Source organism: Bubalus kerabau, chromosome 3 (assembly GCF_029407905.1).
Source record: "Bubalus kerabau isolate K-KA32 ecotype Philippines breed swamp buffalo chromosome 3, PCC_UOA_SB_1v2, whole genome shotgun sequence".
In the NCBI taxonomy this organism is placed as follows: Eukaryota; Metazoa; Chordata; class Mammalia; order Artiodactyla; family Bovidae; genus Bubalus; species Bubalus kerabau.
The window spans coordinates 31,277,009-31,286,488 of record NC_073626.1 but is presented as its reverse complement, the minus strand read 5'-3'; the positions used below and the strand labels follow the sequence as shown (position 1 = coordinate 31,286,488).

The 9,480-nt window shown below is 40.9% G+C and overlaps 1 protein-coding gene across 1 annotated transcript in view; it reads left to right on the top strand.

Moving 5' to 3' along the window:
* Positions 1-6,365: 6,365 nt before the first annotated feature.
* Positions 6,366-9,480, top strand: part of OPN5 (opsin 5) — a 40,003-nt gene continuing 36,888 nt past the window's right edge. The window contains exon 1 of the mRNA XM_055574665.1: positions 6,366-6,445. The gene's annotated coding sequence lies outside the window, so the exon portion shown is untranslated. The remainder of the gene's footprint in view (positions 6,446-9,480) is intronic.

Sequence of the window (9,480 nt, the reverse complement as noted above, 5' to 3'; positions counted from 1 at the left end):
AACTGGGAATTCTCTGGTTGGTCAGCAGATGGGAATCTGTGTATTCACTGCCCAGCGCCAGATCCTGCAAGCTGTGCCATGCAATCAAATTTTAAAAAGATAAAATAAATCATATACCTTCAATAAAGACAGATTTGTCCTTCAGGTCCAGGTTTTGAAAAACAAGATATCTGACCTTCAGAAAGAGGGTGAATGGGTGATGGGAAATGAGGCATGTTTATGGTGAGAACATTTTCAAAAGTGAGATCACAACAGTAGTCAAGAGATGGCAGCAATCTAAGTATCCATCAAAAGTTGAATGGATAAAAAAGATGTGTAAATGTGCACAACAGAATATTATTCAGCTGTGAGAAAGAAGGAAATCCTTTTGTGCTAACATGGAGGGACATGAGTAGACAAGGTGGCAGAGTAGAAGGACATGAGCTCATCTTCTCCCGTGAGAACTCCAAAATTACAACTTGCCACTGAACAACCACTGACAGGAGAATGTTGGATCCCACCAAAAAAAGATATCCCACATCCAAGCGCAAAGGAGAAGCCCCAGCAAAATGGTAGGAGGGGAGAAATCGTGTCTAGAATCAAACCCCATACCCACAGAGATGCTTGGAGGGCTCAAACAAAACCTTGTATGCACCAGGAGACCCCACAGAGACTGAGTCAGACCTGCCTTTGAGTGTTTGAGTGTCTCCTGTGGAGGTCCAGGTCAACAGTGGCCTGATTCAGGGGCAGGAGCTCTGGGTGAAGCAGTTCTGCATGTGCCATAAGACCTCTTGGAGGATGTCGTCATTAACCCCACTATGCTGCTGCTGCTACTAAGTCGCTTCAGTCGTGTCCGACTCTGGGTGACACCATAGATGGAAGCCCACCAGGCTCCGCTATAGAGCTGCCAAGACTTACACAGGCCTGGGGAAACAGACTCTTGGAGGACACAAACAAAACCTTGTGTGCACCAGGACCCCGGACAAAGGAGCAGTGATCCCACAAGAGACTGACCCAAACTTGCCTATGAGTGTCCAGGAGTCTCCAACAGAGGTGTGGGTTGGTGGTGGCCTGCTGCAGGGTCAGGGGCACTGAGTGTGGCAGTGTGTGCATGGGACCTTCTGAAGGAGGTTGCCATTATCTTTATTACCTCCACCATAATTTGGCCTGGGTAAATAACAGGGAGGGAACACAGCTCCATCCATCAACAGAAAATTGGATTAAAGATTTAGTGAGCATGGACCTGCCCATCAGAACAAGACCCAGTTTCCCCCACTGTCAGTCTCTCCTATCAGGAAGCTCCCATAAGCCTCTTATCCTTATCCCTCAGAGGGCAGACAGAATGAAAGCCACAATCACAGAAAACTAGTTAAACTGATCACATGGACCACAGCCTGTTTAACTCAATGAAACTATGAGCCATGCTGTGTAGGGCCACCCAAGACGGACAGGTCATGGTGGAGAGTTCTGACAAAATGTGATCCACTGGAGAATGGAATGGCAAATCACTTCAGTATCTTTGCCTTGAAAACCCCATGAACAGTATGAAAAGGCAAAAAGATAGGACACTGAAAAATGAACTCCTCAGGTTGGTAGGTGCCCAAAATGCTACTGGAGAAGAGTGGAGAAATAACTCCAGAAAGAATGACAAGATGCAGCAAAAGCAAAAACATCACCTCATTGTGGATGTGACTGGTGATGGAAGTAATCTGATGCTATAAAGAACAATATTGCATAGGAACCTGGAATGTTAGGTCCCTGAATCAAGGTAAATTGGAAGTGGTCAAATAGGAGATGGCCAGAGTGAATATTGACAGTTTAGGAATCAGTGAACTAAAATGGACTGGAATGGGTGATTTTAATTCAGATGACCATTATGTCTACCACTGTGGGCAAGAATCCCTTAGAAGAAATGGAGTAGCCCTCATAGCCAATGAAAGAGTCTGAAATACAGTTTTTGGGTGCAATCTCAAAAATGACAGAATGATCTCTGTTCGTTTCCAAGGCAAACCATTCAATATCACAATAATCCAAGTCTATGCCCCAATCAGTAATGCTGAAGAAGCTGAAGTAGAACAGTTCTATGAAGACCTACAAGACCTTCTAGAACCAACACCCCAAAAAGATGTCTTTTTCATTATAGGGGACTGGAATGCAAAAGTAGGAAGTCAAGAGATACCTGGAGTAACAGGCAAGTTTGGCCTTGGAGTACAAAATGAAGCAGGGCAAAAGCTAACAAAATTTTGCCAAGAGAATGCACTGGTCATAGCAAACACCTTCTTCCAACAACACAAGAGAAGACTTTACACATGGACATCACCAGATGGTCAATACTGAAATCAGATTGATTGTATTCTTTGCAGCCAAAGATGGAGAAGCTCTATACAGTCAGCAGGAACAAGACTGGGCACTGACTGTGGCTCAGATCATGAACTTCTTATTGCAAAATTCAGACTTAAATTGAAGTAGGGAAAACCACTAGGCCATTCAGGTATGACCTAAATCAAATCCCTTATGATTATACAGTGGAAGTGATAAACAGATTCAAGGGATTAGATCTGATAGACAGAGGGTCTGAAGAACTGTGGACGGAGGTTCATGACATTGTATAGGATGCAGTGATCAAGACCATCCCCAAGAAAAAGAAATGCAAAAAGGCAAAATGGTTGTTTGAGGAGGTTTTACAAATAGCTGAGGAAAGCAAAGAAGCTAAAGGCAAAGGAGAAAAGGAAAGATATATCCATCTGAATGCAGAGTTCCAAAGAATAGCAAGGAGAGATAAAAAAGCCTTCCTCAGTGATCAATGCAAAGAAATAGAGGAAAACAATGGAATGGGAAAGACTAGAGATCTCTTCAAGAAAATTAGATACCAACGATGGGCACAATAAAGGACAGAAATGGTATGGACCTAACAGAAGCAGAAGATATTAAGAAGAGGTGTGAGAATACACAGACGAACTATACAGAAAAGATCTTCATGACCCAGATAACCATGATGGTGTGATCACCCACCTCCTGGAGTGTGAAGTCAGGTGGACCTTAGGAAGCATCACTATGAACAAAGCTAGTGGAGGTGATGGAATTCCAACTGAGCTCTTTCAAATCTTAAAAGATGATGCTGTGAAAGTCCTGCACTCAATATGCCAGCAAATTTGGAAAACTCAGCAGCAGCCACAGGACTGGGAAAGGTCAGTTTTCATTCCAATCCCAAAGAAGGGCAATGCCAAAGAATGTTCAAACTACTGCACAATTGCACTCATCTCACACGCTAGTAAAGTAATGCTTTACTAATTACAAAATTAGAACTATAAAATTCTCCAAGCCAGGCTTCAACAGTACATGAACTGTGAAATTTCAGATGTTCAAGCTGGATTTAGAAAAGGCAGAGGAACCAGAGATCAAATTTCCAACATCCATTGGATCATCAAAAAAGCAAGAGTTCTAGACAAATGTCTACGTCTGCCTCATTGACTACACCAAAACCTTTGACTGTGTGGATCACAGCAAACTGTGGAAAATTCTGAAAGAGATGGGAATACCAGACCACCTGACCTGCCTCCTGAGAAATCTGTATGCCAGTCAAGAAGAAACAGAACTGGACATGGAACAATGGACTGGTTCCAAATTGGGAAAGGAGTATATCAAGGTTGTATATTGTCACCCTGCAGAGTACACCATGCAAAATGCAGGGCTGGAAGAAGCACAAGCTGGAATCAAGATTGCCGGAAGAAATATCAATAACCTCAGATATGCAGATGACACCACCCTTATGGCAGAAAGTGAAGAACTAAAGAGCCTCTTGATGAAAGTGAAAGAGGAGAGTGAAGAAGTTGACTTAAAACTCAACATTCAGAAAACTAAGATCTTGGCATCCAGTCCCATCACTTCATGGCAAATAGGTGGGGAAACAATGGAAACAGTGAGAGGGTTTATTTTTTTGGGCTCCAAAATCACTGTAGATTTTGATTGCACCCATGAAATTATAAGACGCTTGCTCCTTGGAAGAAAAGTTATGACCAACCTAGACAACATACTGAAAAGCAGAGACGTTACTTTGCCAGCAAAGGTCCATGTAGTCAAAGTTATGGTTTTTCCAGTAGTCATGTGTAGATGTGAGAATTGGACTGTAAAGAAAGCTGAATGCTAAAGAATTGATGCTTTTGAACTGTGGTGTAGGAGAAGACTCTTGAGAGTCCCTTGGACTGCAAGGAGATCCAACAAGTCAATTCTAAAGGAAATCAGCCCTGAATATTCATTGGAAGGACTGATGCTGAAGCTGAAACTACAATACTTTGGCCACCTGATGCAAAGAACTGACACATTGGAAGATCCTGATGCTGGGAAAGATTGAAGGCAGAAGGAGAAGGGGACGACAGAGAATGAGATGGTTAGATGGCATTACTGACTCGAAAGACATGAGTCTGAGTAAACTCCAGGAGTTGGTGATGGACAGGGAGGCCTGGCGTGCTGCAGTCCATGGGGTCGCAAAGAGTCAGACACGACTGAGTGACTGTACTGAACTGAGGGCATTCTGCTATGTGAAATAAGCCAGACAAAGACAATTATTGCATGATTATCATTTATATACAGAATATTAAAGAAAGAAAAGATCAAACTGATAGAAACAGAGAGTAGAAAAGGGATTGCCAAGGCTGGAAGTTGGGGGAAATAGAAAGAGGTTGGTAAAAAGGTAGAAACTTTTAGTGATAAGATGAATAAGATCTGAACCTCTAACATGTAACATGGTGACTGTAATTGAAATTTAACATTGTATTGTATAATAGAAATTTACCAAGAGAATGTTAGTTAAATGTTCTCACCAAAAAACAAACAAACAAAACAAAACCAGAGATAAATATATAAAGCAAGGAATGTGTTAATTAACTCAATGGAAGGAAATCCTTTCACAATGTATGTCAAATCACCATGATGTACACTTAAAATATCTTTTATAATTTTGTATGTCAGTTATACCTCAATAAGTCTGAAATTAAAAAATGAGATCTCATGATTGAAAAAGCACAATTATTGTGTTGACAAGATAGAATATTTAAAATCGAGATTGTATTGGAAATTCTGGGAATATTTCTTTTTGGGACTGCTCTGAAATAGTCCTATTTTTTACGAGGCTTTCCTGAAATGACTGTGTTTATTGACACATACCCTTTTTTTTTCCTTTAAAATACATATAATTTCTCCCCTTTGTCCATGAAAACATTTGAATACATTTGAAACAATGTTCTGTGTGGGTTAAATGTTTGTTCATTGATTTAGTCCACAAGTTTTTAATGAGATTCTACTAGGAGTTAAGTAGTATAACTTCTCATGAGCTGCTGAATTTCTCTAAATCTCAGTATTCTTTTTTTTTTTTTATCATTTTATTTTATTTTTTTGGCTCTGCTGGGTCTTCATTGCTGTGTGGGCTTTTCTCTAGTTGCGGTGATCAGCGGCTCCTCTCTAGTTCCAGTGCGGGAGCTTCTCATTGCAGGGGCATCTCTTGTTGCAGAGCACAGGCTTTAGGGTATGTGGGCTTCAGCAGTTGTGACTCCCGGGCTCTGGAGCGCAGCCTGAACAGCTGTCATGCATGGGCTTAGTTGCTCCAAGGCATGTGGGAGCTTCCTGGACCAGGGATCGAACCAGTGCCTCCTGCATTGGCAGGCAAGTTCTTTACCACTGAGCCGCAAGGGAAGCTCCAATCTCAGTATTCTTATTGACAAAAAATTATTGTCATGGAGTTGTAATGGAACAAGGCATGTGGAACACTAAACACATTCCAGTTATGTGAAGAATATCTGATCCATGCTAGGATCCCATAGATGCTTAATACCAGAGAGCAAAAACCTCGATTTTAATTTTGGTAAACCTTTAGAGCCATAAACCAGGTCAGGACAAAGGTTTATGCTTTAAAAATTATACGTGAGCTTCTCTTTTTCTATTTTTGTGCTCTCCTTCAGGAAGTTATGTTAGGTAATTGAAGAGAGTGTGCCTTGATATTTTTAAAAAAGCTAAGAAGACAATTAATAAAAAGCTCTAGGATTTAATTCTTGGTCCTAAATAGTAATCTGAGATTTTAAAATCTGGAAATAAAAAAGCAAGCATATGGTGTTTTAAAGTACAGTCAGCAAATAGCATTATTCTAGTTTCTGATCAATATCTGGGCCCAGTAGCTGCTGCTGGGTTTTAATCACCAATAAGTTAAGCTTCCAAAAATTACATCTCTTCTCAATAATTCAATAAAATGAGATTATTTTTTCCAAAGATATGATTGGTCCTTTCAGCAGAGGGGTGGAGAGAGCAGGAAAGTCTAGAAAATGAGTACCTTTCACTTGATACTGTTTAAAATCAGCTGAAGGGCAGAGTAACTAGTGTTTTGGAAAGAACCAATAGGAAGACATCGCAAGATCTGAGCAAACCCAGCCTGAGAAGCCCAGGGAAAGACATTTCTTTTTGGCAGGCCCTTAAATTGGTGAGTTTTAACAAGGGGGAAAAAAATGAAGAAACAAAAAATTCTAAGATGATTGTCAGGAAAATAGGACATTTGAGTTGAATAGTTAGTTAAAGGGAATGATAAGGATGGCCGAGGCTGACACAGAGACTGCGGTTCTTAATTCACTTTTAGGGGATGTCTCTCCCTCCTCTTTGGGGTTGTAAGAACTAGGATCAAGTTAGAGCCGTTCTGTCTGACTCTTTATGCTGAATGCCACTGTGTAATTGATGAGGCGAACTGGATTTTTTTTTTTCCCTCTTGATGAGTTTAGGGTGAAATCTATCAACTAATGCTTATCAACTTATGCTTAAAAGGCATTGCAGAAACAGAATATTGGATCATGAATGCAACAAGGAAGAACAGTAGAACAATGAGAGATTGCAGTAAAATTTACAGTTTCGGATCTGTCTGAAGCCCTCTGAGTTTCCTGTCAAAGTAACTGTGTGTCTAGCCGGTTTGTTCCTCCCATTTTTCTTTAACCCTCATGTGGTATGGCTGATTTCTTCTCAAAGGAATATGAATAGATTCATTTGCTGAAGATTCTGTGTGTGCTTCATGTTGGCCATGACTATTCCTGAGGGCAACGTTGTCACTAGGAATCTCAGCTACACGATCTGATGTGGAGAGTTGGATGAGCTCAGAGCCTGCAGGACATGAATTTGGGAAGGAAGCAGGGGATTTTGTATCCCTTTTTGAAAGCCATTTTATTTTGCCTAAGTTTCTTTTTATCCTAGAGTTTAAGGGCTGGGGGGAGGAAATAAAATGTTCACTGTGAGGGTATGGACAAAAGTATTTCCCACTTGAGAAGGGTTTGCCCATCTGGTGTTCTGTCATGATGCCAGTAGGGGTCCTGAGGTTCTAGCGTCCCCTCTGGGGCTTACATTTTCCTGTATGCTCTTGAGACAATGCCTACCTTGATAATCTGCAGAGGTCTGGGCTATTTGATTGCTTCCTTAGGAAGAGATCCTAACAGAGAGAGAATAGGAGTACCCCAGGCAAAGGAAGGGGCAACTGTGCCCCATGCCAGAATTGGACAATGTTGTCTGATACTTGGATTAAGTAGGTGGGGACTCTTGTCCTGAGAATGAAAAGTACTGAGAGCTGAGAATTAAAATGGTCATTCTTACATGAAATTTGTACTGCCTTTTGCCTGGGAAAAGTGGTTTGGAGAGAATGTGGGATAAACTAATTTCAAACTCATTACTCAGAAGTTCAGAAGAGGAGAGGTGGTTGAATTGGGAGTTATGTGACAGCTGACACACAAGAAGTTAAGACAAATGATTTAAGACAGAATTAAAGCAGACTTCTATGGCTTACAATCCTCCCATTGCCTTAGATTTGTCAATTTGCTTCAAGCTGAACTGCTTGGAATAAACTGACTTGAACGTTATTATTCTCAACAGACAACTCAGCCCCCTTTTTACATGGCTTAGGAGCTATTGAGTTGAATTGATTGCTCTCTTGCTGGTTTGGTTCTGCAGCAGAAAATATTCTTTGCTTCCTTTTCCCGCCTTCACTTTCTCTCTTTTCTTCTATCCCTCTCTTCCTTCTCATGCTTCTTGTCTTAAGTGGGTCAAAAAAAAAAAAAAATGACTATTTTCTTCTCTAGCATCATATTGAACCACGACAGGAAAATCTGAAGGGTGTTAGGTGCATTTCTGTTTGACAGCCGACCTCAGCTGATTACTAGTTTTCTTTGTGGCTGTGAATATTTCTCCTGTAGAGAAGGCAAGGATCTCATTAACACTTAACTAACTTATAAAGGTTACCTCTCCGGAGACCTGGATTGGGGTTATTTGAGCTCCCACATTATTTTTTTTCTTCTTGATTGCCACTTTGTTGAAGCTCTTGCAGGGTCCTTCTTCATGTATATAAAAAACAAAAATACCATATCCTTAATACAAGGATGCCAGAATCATCCAGATTGCTTCACTAGGGTACAGATGTGGTTTACAATATATTAGTATGAGTATTATGACTGCCTGATGAACATCAAGCTTCTGCAGCTGCTGACACAGAAAAAAAAAATCGCCATGAAGAGCACGGTTTAAGCTTATTAAATTTGCAGAACACTCAGTGAGCAAGAAGAGACTCAAGAAATGGGGAGAAAATTCCCAAGGTGTCTCCTGGGTCCCAGACCTGTGGCTGACACACATTCAGGCCAGTGCTAGGCACAGATCAGGGGCAGAGGTGTGAGCTGCTCCATGTGTGTGGTGAGATTTCAGGGCTATGAGTAGTCTTTTGCAGAAAAATCTAACTCAGCTCCAGCAAGGCCCCCTCTTAATGACAAAGTCCCAAGGGAAGGGACTCATGGACTCAGTAGAGGCCTACCATACAACTTGTAGTTTGTAAATGTTTATATGAATGAATGGGTGTAAAATTTTCACAAATTTCACAAATAATCTGTAACAACTCCTATATTAAAATATAGATATTATAAAAGTAACATACCCCTGCTACATAATTAGAAAATGAATATATCATCAAGTGATCTCAAATAAAAAGTAGAGGAAAAATTCCTCCTAATATCACTATGCCAGACTACCACAGTTCATAATAAAAAAAACATAACCCCTGGATATATATCTTTATATTTTTTCTCTCCTTTTTTTTTTAAAAAAAAAGTGATTCATAAGTCTTTGATAGTTTTTTTCTTCCTCACCAAATATATTGTGAACACTCTCCTATGTCAACCACATGCATCAACTCCAATTTTTTAGAGAAGAATTTGACAGGAAAGGATACGGTGGGGGTGATGGCATAAGGCACTGTGGTTCTCCAGTGGGAAAGGCAGAGCCTGAGATTGAAGAGGGCAGCAGAGAGGTGAGAACAAAGCAGGCAAAGAAAATTCCACCCCCGGGTCTTCGGTAGTGGTCTCCCTGCTTACGATGAGGGGCCCAGGCTGGCTGGTCATTGGGGCTGAGCTACAAGGAAGTTTGATCTCGAGTTTTTGGCCTCTTACTGCAAAACTCCAGCCTAGTGAGGGGACACATTTCTGGAATCAATGTGTGTGT